The sequence below is a fragment of the Phoca vitulina genome, unplaced genomic scaffold (assembly GCF_004348235.1).
Source record: "Phoca vitulina isolate PV1807 unplaced genomic scaffold, GSC_HSeal_1.0 scaffold8, whole genome shotgun sequence".
Lineage (NCBI taxonomy): Eukaryota > Metazoa > Chordata > Mammalia > Carnivora > Phocidae > Phoca > Phoca vitulina.
The window spans coordinates 39680801-39698571 of NW_022589711.1; positions in this window are offsets into that span (position 1 = coordinate 39680801).

Consider the following 17771-nt stretch of genomic DNA (forward strand, 5'->3'; position numbering starts at 1 on the left):
CTTTCTGGATGTGCTATGTGCATTGCCATTCTCTAGATCTTCACTAGCCCCAGTATTTTGGCTATAAAATTAATCAATATCCTACTATGATAAGGAGCTTCAAGTTCTGTGTTTGGAGAATTCTAATATTCTGTAGAATGGAGAGATTCACATATTAGAAATCAAAACATGAAATATTTATATTTGCTTATATGTTTTTCTTAGTATTTTTGTCATTGGCACTAAAATATGTAAATATTATCACACAGCACTTGGTACTAAAAGAATACACTGACAACAGTTGGTATTTGAAATTACTCAGGGTTCTGTTTAGATTTTATAATATGAGGTTGAGTTTGTGAGTGTGTCATGAGTAGGTGTGCAGTGAAGAGGACCCTGGGTTAGGAGTCTGACGAGCAGCTTTCGAGCGCTCTCTGTGTGCCAAGCACTGCGTAGCTTCCCAACACTGCCTGCTGAAACCTCAAGATAACTCTAAGAGTAGACAACTGATACTTCCCTAATTTACAAAAGAGGAGCTGAGGCTAACTCAGTGATTCAAGGAGGCTCTGTTTAAGGTCATCCAGCAATAGAGTTGAGGCCAGATTTCAACTCCAGGCTGTCAGACTCAAAAGCACACTTTCTCCTCCTCAATGATCACTGAATCTTGTCATCTGCTCACACTCACTGCTTGACTCTGTTAGTCATACTTCCTGTGTCTCCGTTTCTTCATCTGTTATTTGGGGATAATTATGATAGCAGCCCTGCTCAGTCCACAAAATTGCAGGGAAAAGGAAACCACATCATAGGTATGAAAGTGCTTTGCCAATGGTAGAGCGTAAAAGCATTTTAAGACTGTTATGTTTATTGTTATTTCACTAAAGTTAAACAAGGAGTGTTCACAAGATACCAACCCATTCTCCTTTGATCAAATCTTAACTTGGAACAATTTTCTAAGGTTTCTCTCATAGTCTGTGGGTATGTGGTATTACCCACTCATAAAGCAGGTCACTGTGCACCTGGAGTGATTACTGAGCACCTCTTTCTGTGTCCTAGAGATGTCCGAAATATCACAGGGGGGCTTAAGGCAAATCTCAGGAAGGCGTAAGGTAAATGGAAGAGTAGCCTCTAAAAACAAATAGCAGAGCTGGTATTCAACGGGTACTAGAGGAGTTTATTAGCTGTGAAAATACAGGTATATATCAATATCAATTGCCAAAATCAAGCCACTGTCTTGACCCTCTAGTGCCTCTGTCCCATCCCCACTCTGCAGCTGTGGCCACCACAGCCCCGCCCCTGGAACCTCCTGGACCTCCGGATGTTCCAGCAGCTAAACTGTTAACGTAGGCACAGCAAGGGGTCTTGGGGCCCTGAAATATAACTATCCCTACTCTGATTGGTTGGTCCTCAAGCCACTCAGGTTGTTACATGTGTTTTTTTTTTTTTTTTTTTTTTTAAGATTTTATTTATTTATTTGACAGAGAGAGAGAGAGAGAGATCCCGAGACCAGGAACACAAGCAGGGGGAGTGGGAGAGGGAGAAGCAGACTCCCCACGGAGCAGGGAGCCTGATGCGGGGCTCGATCCCAGGACCCTGGGACCATGACCTGAGCCGAAGGCAGACGGTTAACGACTGAACCACCCAGGCGCCCCTAGGTTGTTACATGTTTTTAATACAAGTGTGGAAATACACCTGATGGAAGGTAACATTTCCAACCTTATCATTCATATGCATCTTTTTATGAATAAGAGTTGGTGGATTATTTTCATTGGTAAGGAGGGGAGCTGCTCTCTGAGTCTCCAGACTGTCTCCATTAGCACTTTCCCAAGCTTACGTCTCTTGAGGTGCATAATGAGCATGCTGTTTTGTACCTGCCTGTTTGCTTGTTGCCTCTTCCAGAGGGTGAGAACTGTTTCTCCCCTAGTGTCTAAAGCAGATTCTAATCAGTGGTGACAGTGAGATAAAGCATTAACGTTGGGGCAAGAGAATGGGGAGGACAAAGGAGGAAAGACCAGGGTCAGGGGGAAGTAGCAGGCCTGTTGGTGTCTAAAACTCTAGCTGGCTAACCATTAGCATGAGAGCTAGAACTCCTGATTTTTCGAACACCTTCAGACATCCTACTTTCATTGATGCTCTTTGTTAATACAGATTCTGTTAAACCTTCCTGTTCCATAACATGACTGGGGAGGCCCTGGGATTTGTCTCAGATGTACTGAAGACAGCATAGGACTAAAAATCAGATAGACAGGAGCTTAAATTCTGTTTCCACTTAGAAGCTTTGTGATCTCTGGTGAGAAACTGCAACTTAACGTCATTACCTATACCTAACTGTACGAAAAGTCAATGAAAACCAAAATGTACAAAGAACTCTGAGTAGTGTCTGGTCCTCAGTGAGTGATGGTTACCTGACTTATAAAAGGTCACATATAGCGCTTTAAACTTCTACAATCTTTGTTATAAAGGTATGGGAAAATATCATGGAAGCAATCAAAGTTCACAGTTTTAAAGAGAGGTACCTGAGACTCAGGTATATACAGTGACTAACTCAAGACCATAAGCAGTAAGCACAAGTGCCAGGACTAGAAGAATGATCTGTTGATATCTGGCTGAGTGTGTTTCTGAGTCCAGAGAATTCTCAACTTACAAATAGGTTTGAAGGTTGCACTTTTCTTGCTACTATTTTGTGATCCTGTGTCTCTCTTTGGCTCTTCACATCCTCATCTGCGAAGTGGGTGTTTATGAAGATTGCTTTAAGTGCCATATGTCCCAGGTGTCTATAAGCTATGAATAACCACCTAGGTACCTGTGATGCCACCTCATCACCCTACATGGCATGTTGTACACTCCTCCCAAGACACAGGCTTCTGCTTCTTGGGCATTCAGTTTTATAACAAAGACACAGGCCCTTTGTGGACTGTGGCTCTCACTTTCCATTCAATATGGGCAAGATTAAAGGATAGCATGAATTGCTTTTATCTCCCTAAAAACAATTACTTTAAGAATATTATTGTGTCCTTTTGATACTACATGTTCAGATGTGACCTAGAGGAGAGTCTGAGATCACAAATAGGCGACCTGTTATATGGGAGACACACCCCAGTCAGGTTATTCATCTCACATTTTCAGGCTGGGCTATTGTAGCTTCTGCACAGCCTCTGTGCTCTATCCCCATGGCCGCATTCCAGTGGTGGGCAAAGAGGCTTCTAAGTACGCTAAATGTGCTGTACGGTAATTGCTAATTCTGTGCCTTTGGATCCTCTGGGGTTGGCAGCATTACAAAAATAGACATAGGGAAGCAGGTTACCATTAGCAAATGTCCTGATTTTTGAAGGGAAAAGGGATCTTATGGAGCATCTGTTTTCTAATTTCACTATTATCGAATGCAGTTCCTTTCAGAAAAGCACTGTGCTGGGTGATTAAGAGGCAAATAAAGTAAATGCTAGTTCCTGGTCCTGATATAATACTTATTTTAGTGGAAAAGACAGAAATGCATGGATGGACACAACTTAACCACAGGTCCTGGATATAAGTGACTGAAATGAGATAAAATCATATTTTGAGAGAAGTGTTTTTGAACAGGGCCCCTCCCTCTATCCATTTGGTTACACAGAAAGACTCAGACTTTCCCTTTGTAGCAGGCACTGTTGTTGCCCCACCCATAAGCTCCTTAGTCTACCTTGGAAGTCATCCGCAGCTGCTATCGACAATTCCCTAACCGCTAGCACCTATGTTTCTCTGTTTCTTTAGCCCAGGTCTTTCCTACATGGAGAGCAGAATGGTAGTGCAGGGAAGTTAGTGCTTCCAGAAGTAATCCTCAACCAAGGAAAGATGGGAATTTGTGGACAAATAATTCATTGCCCTTGCCTCTTAGAGGGACAATTCTGAGGTCTATTCTACGTAGTCACCCAGAGGGTCTCCAGTAGAATTGCTCAAAGTGGTCACAGGCTTATTAACAGACATTAAAGGCCTGCACCCAAATATTTTTCTCAGTCTTATTTGGGAACAACCCAAACTAAGCCATCTTTATTATCTTAAGAATAATTTTTGTTTTGAGAATTTAAGCCAATGTATATAAAGCCTTCAGATGCTCAGTAACTTACTGTTTTATATTTTTCATGTTTCCAAATGTTCTCATGTATACTGTATACATTCTAGAACCAGGCACGGAGTGCTGCGTTTCAGTTCATGCCGCTCCTTTAACCCTGATTACATCCTCTGTGCCACTGGCTTGGGCATTCACTAAAAGGGATCTCCCTAATACCCTTGAATGGTTCAGTTTAACCTTACCACCTTATCTTACTTTGTGTTTGGCCTCCCAACCTGAACATGGTATCATTGCCACCTTGCCTTGCACTAGACTCTTCTAATTATAGATTGTTCTTCAAGGAGAGAATTTTGGTTTATAGCTCCTCTCCTCCACCGAAATAGCAATTTGCCCTTCAGATTATTTCCAACTCTGGCCTTTATGGGGAACATTCCAGCCCAAACCAGAACTGCCCCAAATTCTTCAGGCAGGTAATGCTTCAAAGATCATTGTTGTGTTGTATTCCCAAGACCCCTGCATCTGGGCAAGAATGTTTTGTTCCATATATGCTGGTGAGAATATAAGGGGAAATTACATCCAAGTAATTGATATGCATGCTCTGGAAAAATAAATAGGCAAGCGTGATTTATAGAGAATCAAAGAATTTCTAAAACCAATTTGTGAGGTTGTTTTCTTTTCAAAGCTGCCTGATGAGGGAGATGTTTAGTCAGAGATCAGCCACACTGGACAGAAGTCACCTGGTAGATGACAGAATCAGGAAAACAGGGACAAGAGGTCAAATGGGCATAATAAAAGAGAGCGGGCCTTCATCAGAGCGGGGTGGGGGGTGTGTGGAAATAATGAGGTCCACATTAAAGGAGAAGCTGCTGTAAGACATGAGGGAAAGAAGGAAATAAAGTATCCTAAAAACTGTGATACACAATGCTACAAAATCTGATACATTATGATATACAATATGCTCTCTCATGCAATCTGTATTTAGACAGTAGAATCTTCTCTGCAGATGGGGGAAGAACCCCCAATTAAATCCCTCATGCATGTGCAAATAGAGGGTGACAGGCAGTGTCTATGGAACTATTTAATTCTACAGTCAGGCCCCTTTTCCTGAAATCACACTTTAAGCAAAGAGCTCAAAAGCCATTGTTTCACGATGTATATGTATATCAAAACATCACACAGTACACTGCAGATATATAGTTTTTATTTGTCAATCATACATCAATAAGGCTGGTGAAAGAAAAAAGCCAGTCAAAAAGATTAGCAAGGTCAAGGTCCCTGCATTTACAAGCACATATCCATCCTCTGACAGAAGCAAGCTAACCCAAGAATGTAGGCAGCCTAACACCCACAGATGCAAAAAAAGTAGACTGATGTACCTTAAGAAATGCCTGTTGGCTCTGACAGATGGGGAGGAAAAAAAAATGAAAGAAAAAAGACCAACTTCTCTGCAAGAGGAAGGATGAAAATTGTGCCACAAATCCTCTCTACTGTATCCTACACCCCCACCATCCAAGGCATCTGCTCTGAAACCCAATATTACTTAGAATATTTTTAAATGAAGTTAAAAAGGTTATATGCGGTGAAATCCCCACATGCTCACATGACAGTAAGCTCTAGTGAGTAAGGAAATGCTGAGGTGACAAGGATGGTGTTCAGGAGGACTCCTGCGAGTCTGGGTAAGTAGGCACGAAAGTGGCGTATCAGCATATGAGCTTCATTTAGTGAGAGTAGATGTAAGGTAATCAGTTTTGGAGGAAATAATCCAACTACAAGATTATGGGCTCCAAGCTATCACTCACAATCCAGAAACCTACGAGTGCATTATTCACTGAACACAATGGCTGAAAATGCTGCCTGGGCCAACAGACCCATGAGATGCTGTGCTTCCTCTGGAGTTTTATATAAACAGAACGAAAAGCATTACCCACCCTTGCACTGGAAACAAAGCAAAGCAAAACAAAACAAAACGTAGTGTAACAACACGTGGGTGCACATCACTCTCCAAGATACAGAATGGAACTGGACAAGATCCAGACTAATTAGTATGGTCAGGATGGAAGGGTCTCCCCTGAAGATGATAAAATTAAGAAATTCTCCATTTGATAGAAAGGCCTCTGCACAGAGGGATGATAGAAGTGTACTCTTTCCCTTAAATTATAGTTAAAACACATCTGGAAATGAAAATTTTGAGTACCTGAATTCCACATCATCTAAAAGTATTTCAAAGTTCTAGTTCTGCCCAGAGCACCATACATTCTGCTTAGCCCATGCTTTATCCTATATCCACATATCCATATATTTGTTTCTTGATCAAACAACCTTATAATGACTACTGATTATGCGTGAGACACTGAATAGTGTAGAGATTAGGCGCTGGGATATAGAGGTAGGCACACACTTCACAGAGGGCTCACTGGATATAAGGAGTGTATATATATATATATATATATATATATATATATATATAGTACAGTGTGATGATTGCAATTAATTGAAGGTGGTCCCAGAATCATGATGGTTGGTGGGAAGTACATCCTGAATTAATCTGGGCGAGGGTATAATAAAATGTGTTTTCTATTATGTGGCTTTGCATATTCTTTCTTTTTTATATTTCCTTTTCAATTGCACACTGACTTTATCTAAGTAGAATAATAAAAACAGTGAATACAGGATTCAAGCAGCATTAAAACTGAGCATTTAGCATGCCAAAACACTTTTTTCCAATGTTATTAATATGGTGATTTTTCTGTTCTTGCAGACCCCTACATATATAAATTTATATTTTGCATACTCTTTCCCTTTCCTGGTAAATGCTTATCATAATATATGGCATTTATTTTTTAAAAGCATAATGCATTTTGTTTCAGAGCTTATAATACTAAAGTTTTTTTTTTTTTTTTTTTTGGCTTATGAGTGCTGAATTTCTCAACTTTGACCTTGCATCAAAATGAGATGTTGAATTTAATAATATATTGCACTTTTAGATGCTCTTCATCACCATGGATCCAATCATGTTTTATTAACTACAGTGAATGCACTAGATAAAAAAATAATAATTTCTTTAAACAGCAGCAGTAGTCATCCTAGAAATAATATCTCAACCACAAAGTTAAAACTTTTCCTTAGGCAGGAAGAATTAATGAAATCTGATGAGGAAAATTCCAAGACTGATCTAAGCAAGCTTACCTTGTAATGTATATGTTACACCAAATGCCTATTTTAGAAAAGTTCAATAAAGTCTCCATAATTCTCCATAATTCATATTTGAATTGTACAGATGATCACTTCAATAAATCATAAACACATGTAGTTAGAATGATACAGGGGAGACATACTAACATTTCTTATGATTTCTGCTTTTTATGGTCAACAAATTAGGAAATAAAGGTATTTAAATACCATCTCTATCAAATTATTAGCATCCAGAAAAATATGTCTGGGGATTTTGAAAGCCATTTTGAGAAGAATTTGGACCATTTGATGTAATTTGGATAAAATAATTCAGAGGGATATTTTGTTGCCCTCTTTTCTCACTGTAAATTTCCCTGCAGCAGGAACAGATATTAGAGATCAAGTCCTTGTCTTCCTCCTGGGTTTGAAAACAGAATGTCTCTCTTTTTTTTATTTCTTGAGCAGCCATCTTATCTGCACCAGCAGCTTCACCCTGCGCCCTAATATATTCAAGTCAAACCTGCCTTTAAAATGCATGAGCCAACCTTCACTTGCACAGAATTTTTCACCCTCTGATTTCTCATAAGATTGTTACTTTACAATGTCAAAAACCTTGAAAGGTTTGGCTTGAATATCCAAACTCAAAGGTACCCAGTGCTAAGTTTGATCCTGAAACCACAAAACCAAAAACCTTCCCATTTCAGTCACACATTTTGCCTGTTGTCTTACAATAATAGAAGTGGCAATTAGTACAAATAGCTTTATAGTTTTCTGGCCAAAATTTTTAGGCTTATAAAAGTAAAGATGCAGATGCATTTTATACTCTTATACATTTAAACAATATGTTTATGAGATACTTTCACCCTAATGATCGTTGACTCTTAATCTCCTCGGGTGACTCAACAATGTTTCCTCAGAGTACACAGCATTTTTGAGCTTCCTGCTGAGAACTGTCCTCAGAGTTGGCTTCTGAACAGACAAGGATATCAATGTAAGGTGATGCACCAAGACACACTCCCTTGCTTTGCTTCCTTTTCTCTTCCTGTGCTTCTTTCTGGCTCTTTCTTCTTTCTCCTGCCAAAACTGAGGGAAGTTGTGTATTTTCAAGGAAGTGCTGACCAGAGGCTGCCTCACAGCAGAAAGTACCTGAGAACTGGATTTGCATCTAATACAAATCATCAAAATCAAAGATTGTGATTAAATTCCTCAAAAACAGGAAAGAGAGAGTTTGGACTATCTATGAAAAAAGTTACCTAATTTTAATGAGAGAAATGAGGTCAGGCTAAATCTAATATCTGACTATATCAAAACTGACAGACCATTTGGATTACTGGGGAAAAAAAGAATGTAAACATGGTGCTTCTTTAGTGACAGGTGTCACAGAATATGCTTCCTGAGTACAATTTTCAGACTGCTCCTCGAAGCCAACATTAAGAAACTCCACAAAATGTACATTTCAAGTAAGTAAATAAACAGTTTTGTCTTTCTAGTTTTGCATTAAATCCACATGATATAATGAACTGCAGGAAAAAACAAACAAGTGATACTCTTATGCGAGCTCCACAAATAGGGAGGTATGTTTGATGTTTTCCTAATACATATTATAGGACTAGCACAGAGGTATAACACAGTAATGGTGAAAAATTTCAATTACTTGTACTTCTGCAGAAAATATGGTAATAAAAGTGGAGCATCTGATAAATTTTTGACAAGGTTAGAAGAAAGAAAAGTGTGGAAAGTACCCTGGTTGCATTTGATCCTAATGCCCACCGATATCTTTATGTGTTAATAAGTTTAGAACAGACATGAGAATATTCAATCTACTCACTGAATTCACATAAAATGTATATGGTGGTTGGTTTTAATGATGGCCAATAAGAAAATGGATTGGACTGGAGGAAGTGGTGGGACCCTTAGGAGAAAGTGACATTGTGACTTTGTAATAGGGAGAAGAAGGAATAAGGGACAGTTTATATTTTTCTCTTACTCCATTACAAAAAGAATTTGTGGTGATTCATAAAGATTCAACATAGCAAATGACAGTAAGTATAAGCTCAAAATGAAGTTAATACTAAAATGCAAGGCATGGATTCCTATACTGCACACTTTTAATGAGAGTCACAAATTTGGATCTTAACTTTCTTGAAGAGGAAAGCAGGAGCAGTTAAAAGAACCACAGCAAAATTGTAACTCTTCTAGTACACAATACAGAAGTAGCTTATAGTGGGCACACAGAAATATGACAACAGCCTCAGCAATATCCTGTGAGTAAGCAAAGGAATGAATTCCATAGGGATGTTTCTTGTTTTGTGATATACCTTATAGGCCATGATATTATATCAAAATGAGATTCAGTTAAAGAAATAATTTGAAGTTCATCCCATGTGAAATGATTGTTTCTCTCTGTTCAGTCTTTAAAACCATCCAGGGACAATAAGTTTGAATTTATACTCCATAAAAAGTTCTTGGAGGGAAGCGTGTTTCTGTTCCCACATATGTATGTGGTTTCATGGGATGTCACAAGTAGGACAGCTGGGAGTTGGACTGACATTCTGTAAAAAGTCAAGAACTTAACAAGGCAGGGTTTCGGATAACTATTTCCATGTCTCTATCAGCGGTAAATAAAGCCAGATTCACAGGAAGTCAAGTGTCCCAAGGGAGTAATTTTGTACAGAGATTTAGCATCGAGGTCCTCCTCCATCCAAAATCAAAATTGCTTAAAATAAGGGCATCTAAGGAAGATGATAAATTGTAGAAATGGTTTGCATCACCATTTTCAGAAAAGGATGTGACTAAGTTAATATAATTGCAAAAGAATCTTTTGTTCATACTTTAAAAGCCATGCAATAAAAAGTGAAAAGAGAGACATAAAAGATAGATATTCCATGTGTTGTGGACATGTATACACAGTCTCAAGAAGGCTTCTGGCCAGAATGAGCTTCAGGTACATGAAACACCCTGAAATCAAAAAAAAAAGCGTCTATATTTGTGAGGTTTATTCAGAAAAGCTTGTGGCTTAAGGAAGACAGCGACCTAGCAACAAATGTGAGAGGGAAGCAGGATTTTCAACTCCTGTGATTCATCCGTCTTCTCTAGCAAGAAACTAAATCTTCCCTGTAGGAGAGGTAGGATAAACATTGTAAAAACGAATTAAAGTTCTGGCAGATAAGGTGGCAGTAAATTATTACCTGGGCAATTTAAATGTCTTCAAATTTCCAGGCCTAGAAAGATTTTATTGCAAGAATGTAAAAGAATGGGCACTAAATCATAGAGATTAAAGTGGGACAAAAATCCCAATTTTAAGAAATGGGAAAAATTACGGATTGGTGAACTTTTAATGTCGATTTCTAGCAAAATTCTAGAATGAATTGGACAACAGGTTGGTTATGAGCGCTTGTTACTAGTTATATGGAACTAAACTTATTTCTGTTTTCCATAAAGCAGCAAACAGGAGAAGCCTTTTGATCCTTTTTGCCTCTTTTCAGCCAAGCATATGAAAAAGCATATGGAAAATATAAAGAAATTATAGTCTGGATACTACTCTACTTGACTGACTCATAGATGTCAAATTATTTGAAATATTTAATGGCCTTCTCTTCCCCAAATGTTATATTGATCAATGGTAAAATGTAGACTGCAGGTATGTTTCCCAAGAGGGGCCACAGGGCATGGAAGTCTCTATCTATACCTACCTCTGTATCATCTGCTCTATGTCTATCAATGGCTTGTGTGTGAACAGGCAGAGAATCTTAGGGTATTTGTAGGTAACACCAAACTGGAATGGATGACAGAAGCAGAATTCAAAGTGATCCTAAAATATGAAATCATTAATTTTTTTCATTTATTATCATATATATCAGGACCCTCAATCTGAAAGCCCAGTAAGGTACCACTCACAGTTATAAGCACGTGAATACAAAGATAAAAAATCCAGTCCCAGCACTCAAGATCCTCAAAGTCGAGAGAAAAATGAACATGAAAACAGATTCACAACCCAAGTGACAAAGTGGTATAACAGGAGAGAAGTTGCTGTGGGAGCCCAGAGGAGGAAATGTCCTCTCTGCCCGGGGTGGAAGGAGCAAATGATTGTAACGGCATCAGGAAGGAAGGAAGTATCCAGCCAGGCAGTGTTAAAAGACCAAACCAAACCAAAACAAAACAAAACGAAAGTTGGCATGAGGAAATCTTACATGGAAAAAGCCCAGTGGTCAATGTCGAGATAGTCTCAAAAATGACTGATAGTTTGTTTTGTCTGAGACTTTAAAAAGAATCCTAACAATCTCAACATTAACAAAATACTGTGCCTGGATTAGGAAGATAATAAAGGGAAGTGCTTGATGTGCTTTTTGACCCCTTCTGACCCTAGTTTTCCACAGAAAATAGTTAGGTGCAGTAACGTGATTATAGCACATTTTACACCTTCCAACAAAGAGAAAATCTCACAGGGCTGAATGCACCTTCTCACCTTTTTGGTGCTACAAAAAAAAAAAAAAAAAAAAAAAGAATACAGTTGTTTTGTCATAAACACTCATCCACAAAAAATATTTTCTATTAAACAGGTCTTGTAAAAATGCCTAAACAATAAAACAAATCTAAAAGTTTGTTCTTTTGCCTTTAAATATTTCCTCGCTTTTTTTCTAACACCTCCCATTTGGGTTTTATCTTATGTGAACACAACCCTCATTAGGGGAAGGAAATATTCCTTCCCAAAATAAGTTTATCTATAAAATTTTGCAGTAAATAAAAAGTCTCAGAATTAAAGGAAAAAAATATATTTTGCATAACTCCATTTTGCTTTTCACTATGTTAAAAAAAATGAGTTTCAAACAACCGGGGAAGATGATCTAAAATTATAGAGAGACAGATAAATCATAGTACCTGAATGATCAATTTAAGAAATCCAAGCGCAGACATAAACGCGCACACACTCCTCTAGAAACATGGATTTAGTACTCAATAATCTGGTCACATCAGCTTACAACAGGCTGCTTTTCAGGAAGAGCTCTCAAAGACACGGCTATTCAGATGAAAAGAGTCTCCATACTTATTTTTTAACTGTCTCATTTTTTTCTTTGAAAGCTTTCTGCTTTTTCTTTGAAAGTAGAGTAGCCCAAGTTGCCAAGGTAACGTAACAGTTGACTGCAGTAGCAACAGGTAAATTGAGGATCAATCTACAGTCCAGGCAAAATGCTGAGGACGTTGGGGATGCTGCGGCAATTTGGCACAGAGCAATGACTTATTTGAAAAGACTGACCTATTCTCATGTAAACCAAATTAGTCTAAGTGAGCCTCTTTGGGTGCAAACAATCCAATCTGTTTAAATAAATTTTACTTCATTTGTTTAACTGCAATTCATGTGTGTGACTAGGAAATGGACTCCGAAGCACTGACACCTGCTAAATTTGTGTAAAACGTAAGTAAACCAGGATCATATTAAGCCCAAGTAAATAGTTTTTGGGGAAGTAAAATATTTACATAAATATCTACTATTTACTATTAGGTTATTTTTTTATCCCTTAAGATGAAATTCAATTCTAAAATAAATAAAAACTATGCAGATAATTAAGTAGGGGTAGCAAAAGAATGGGATGATTATTCTTGGGCCATGTGTGGTATATTTAAAATCAGTCTTACTGGGGGCACCTAGGGGGCACAATCGGTTAAGCGTCCTACTCTTGGTTTTGGCTTGGGTCAAGACCTCAGGGTCATGAGATCAAGCCCCACATTGGGCTCCCTGCTCAGTGCAGAATCTGCTTGAGTTTCTCTCTCTCCCCCTCTCCCTCTGGCCCTCCTGCTTGTGCTCTCTCTCTCTCTCTAAAATAAGTAAGTCTTAAAAAAATAAAATTAGTCTTACTGAATGATAATGCAACAATGACATAACCACAATGTAAATGGCTAGCAACAATGTCAACCTTACACCAGGCTTAAAATAAACCGGTGAAAAGACAAAGTTGCTGGAAAGTGACTGGCAACTATGACTGGAGCTTACATTGATGCACATTCCTCTTACTTGTAAGCCACCAGTTTATAGAAGATAAGAGCTGAGTCGATCCTCTTGGTTGGCTGACAATGGAGCCAGATGAGGTTTTCTGGGGACTTAGGAGTTACAGCAGAATGAGTCCAACTCACTAGGACACAGGCCAGAGGGAATGTCTGAGAAGTCTAACTATACTTTATTTGCTTGGAGTTAATGCAGTGATGCCTTGTATGCTTTATTATTGCTACAGCCAAGACAGTGGTTACCAAGAGCTGCTACAGAGCTGCCAAGAGCTAGGTAGACAAATCCTACTTATTCAGCCCTACTCTATAGGTATACTCATATACTTGATAATACATTTATATGCGATAATCAAAGAGCCAACAGATATCCTGATACTGGGTGTCAGACACTTGGTGCTGGGGATATAGAGGTTTACAAGATGCACATGGATTCTAATTCCATGATACCTACAATTTAGAGAAAAAGAGGGATATTGCACAAATGCTCATGAGAATGATGGACACAACAAAAAGCAGAATGAGACCTTGGGAACAGACAGCAGGTAACCCCACCAAGCCTGGGACATCTAAGGAAATGACATATTTGCTGAGTCCCAATATCTGAGTTAGCTAGGTTAGGGAGAGAGTTTCAGATAGAGAAGACAAGAGACTCCCCCTGACAAGAGAGAACATGGACCCCTGGACTTTAAGAACTAAAGGAATTCTAGAGCACTGGAACCAAGAGAACAAGGGTAGGACAGGCAAGAGAAATCATGTAAGGACATTGGGGCCAAATTAAGGACTTGGATCTTTATCATAAGGACAGTGAAAAGTAAATGGAAGATTTTGAGCAGAGAAAATGAGCATAGTCTTTGTGATTATCATTTCGTTAAGTCCTCACAACAACCCTGCATGTGTGTGACTCTATAGACGAGGGCACTGAAAATCACAGACATTAAACCAAATGCCCAGCGTCACACAGCGTGATGTCATGGGCAGGGTTTGGATCCTAGGTTTTTTATTTGTTTGTTTGTTTGTTTGAAGTTCAGTGCTCTTCCATAGGGCAATCATTGCCATGAGCTGACAGGGTTTTTTTCATTAGCAGGATCTTGTGGGTAGGGAATATCCTCATGCCATTTGGTATCAGAGAGAAGAATATGCAAGGGAAAACGGAGAGCCCAAAGGCTTCCTGACAGGCTGAAAGTCTTCATGTAATTACTGCTAGCACTTGAAGGGGTCAGAGATAAGAGATCTACTTGAGGAGTCAGAAACTCCAACCTCAGCCTCTTTATTGATAAAATGGGGAAGAGGTGACTGGTTGATCTCTAGGCTTTTTCTCAGTTCCAAAATATGAGATTTGTCAGGCTCAGCGCACAGGACAATGTGGCATCATGGACATCAGGCAACCATTAGAAACTAACAATCAAGGGAGCATCAGTGCATGGGAGTGAAGGCACAGCTGTTTGCACATCCAGATAAGAGATCATGAGCAGAAGAGCCAGGGCCGAATTGAGTCACATATTGTTACCAGAAAAAGCTGGTAACAGAGTAAGAGGAATGTATCCAAAAGGATCTCAGATGGGTACATAAGTATCTGTCTTCTGAACTCCCTGACTACCAGTTAAAGGAAAGAACAGTCTCCTGAACTAGAGCAGTAAGATATTAGTTAGGGCCCATTTCTTTCACTCCCTTTCCACCTGAAATTGACAACCACCTCCATGTAATGGGGGGTCATTCATTTAACTGCCTGGTGCCTCAGTCTTCTTTATGAAGAAAGTGGGAAAAATGCAGTCCTTTAATAGTTGTAATTATGAAAAAAAGTGGACTGGAACAAATGAAATACAATTAGCATTATGGTAATCCTTTTTAAGGTGACCCTTTTCTCAATTAACTGTATTGTTCTCACAAATATGGAAGTAGAAAGCTGTTTTCTTAGTACACTTGGCTTTTGTGGTTGATAGGAAGATTTTTACCCCCCCCCCCAAAAAAAATCTGAAGCATGGATACCAAGTAGACATTTACTGTTCTTGAAAATTCTAATCCTTTCTACAGTCCTGATTTATGCCACCTACAAGATAAAGCAACAAATGGAAAATACAGAGGAGGAAGCGATATGTTACAGACTGCTCATTCTTTCATTTCCTTCTTCTGCTAGCTGTACTCCATTCTATTAATATATATTTCATATGAATATCAATTCAGGAAATTTTAAGAAAAGATGTGAGAAGTAACATTTTTCAACACAGCTTAGTGTAGTTGTTAAATCACGAATTCTGGAGTCTGCTAGGTTCAACTTGTGGCTCTGAATTTCCTGGTTGTGTGGCATTAGGCATGTAAATTAACCTCCCTATGCCTCATCTTCCTGATTAATACAACAGAAATAATAATAGATCTACCTCATGGGGTTGTTGTTAGGACTTAAGGAATTAAGATGCATAAGGATGTAGAGCAGTCTCTAGCACAGAGTAAAAACTCAGGTAGTAATAGTTGTCATTATTGCTGTCATTCTTGCATTCCTTCCACATTTCTATTCCCTGCTCTGTTTTGGGAAAGGGGGGTTGTTTTGTTTTGTTTTGTTTGTTTGTTTGTTTTTCCCATTAGTATCTTCTAATTGCCCAAAAGAGGACTAGGGCTGGGGGGAGGAGAGTGGGTAGAGAATACTCTGATGTCTTAAGATTTGTGTCTCTTAATTACAGTTCTTATTTTAATTGTAAAAATCGTTGGGACATCTAAGGAATGACATATTTGCTGAGTCCCAATATCTGAGTTAGCTAGGTTAGGGAGATTTTTATGGGAAATAGAGGCAAAATAACAACACAAAGCCCACCTATGCACATGTCTGCTTGCGCACAACCACTCCAGCTTTTATGGGAAATAGAGGCAAAATAACAACACAAAGCCCACCTATGCACATGTCTGCTTGCGCACAACCACTCCAGTGGAGTAAAAATGAAAACTAATGGGGCTAGAAGAGAAAAGAGCAAGATATTATCTTCAAATATCATTTAGGGAATTGAAGAATAATACAGTTTAATAATAATATTTTACATGAACAAATTTCCCTTCTTTTGAGAAGAGCTTAATGTGCTTAATTTGGTTTTCACTTGTATTAATCATTTCTTATCTTTATTAAGCACTTATCACATTGTATTTCAATTTATCTATTTATACATCTATTTCTCCTACCAAACCATGAAATCCTTGAAGACAGAGGCTCAGTATTAGTCATCTTTCTGCCTCAAGGCTAATACAGTATCCCAGAAAATCACAGGTGCTCAATTAATATTTGGTGAATAAACAAATAAATGAACTCCTCAATCACACTGTTGGCTTAGTTGCCATTATAGATAATCCACACTGTATATGTTTTAAGCAAGCCTATAAAAAATCTACACCTGTAACTTAAGCAGTAAATTTGCAGTATCCTACAAAAGAGTGCTTAAAAGGAGTCAGGTCACAGATTGTTTGAATAGATTGTTCGGTAGTCCAAATTTTGGTGTTTGAAAGTTTTTGTGGAAAACTGGCCATGTCATTCATAGAAAATATCCTTCTGTCCTTGGGCCAGCTCAGATGGAAATAACATGAATTTTACTCTTCTTCTCTGACCTAGATGCACACTCCATCTGCAGGGCTCTGACTGATGGCTCAGTCTCACCAGCAATGTGACATGGACCCAGGTCCTGGGAAGGTATTAATAAAGAACTCCAATCTCAGAAGAGATGGCTCAGGAACAGATTCAGTTTGAACTCAGTTTTCTTGCTCTTGGTCCAGAATCATTTCCCGTATTCTGACCCCTTCCACCTCGACACTCAAGATCTGTTCATTTCTCCTATTGCCTTCCTTCTCCAGGTCTATATCCTGGCCCCATATTTCCAGTTTCTGGACTCCCAGAGGAACAGCCTGAATTCTGTGGGGCCTACACCTGAACTTATGTCTCAGGTTTGAAGACCACACAATGGTTACTGTGGATAAGAATTTAAGAGTCAAATTTAAGAGAAACATGGACTAGAGGAGTCTAGTGACTTATCCTACAGGGACTCTGAAACCAGTGCTGGGGAAAGAGCTAGAACAAAACTCCCTTGTCTCCATGTCTAATCCTTTCCCACTGTATCATGGAGACCTGGTTACCCTGTCCCTATGAATCCCAGACTATAGACCCTACCTTCCTCACATGGCTAACACGCCAAGTCCCGAGTGACTTCCTATCGTGTTCCAGGCTAAGCAGGACTTGCATATCACCCCACTCTTCTGGTTTCTCTCAACAGCTGGGCCTGCTCTCTTCTTTCCCTACTAGATAGTCTTTCAAAGATTTGGCACGGACACCCCTCTCGCACCCCCAAGTCTCAGGTAAAGAGCAACCAGTGTGTAAGGAGGAGATGCAGAATTTGTCAATTCTGACAAATACTGGAGTGCTTGTCATGGACATCGTTCTGACTTACTTTAGCTAAAGAGAATTCTCAAGGGAACATATACTCTCTTAGCTCTCACTGATTTTTTACATTTATTTGAATGACTTGCCTGGTTTTGGGCTTTAATATTCCAAATCTCAACTTCTGGGCATTTATTTACGCAATTTCTCCATGCTTTATCTTGACCTACT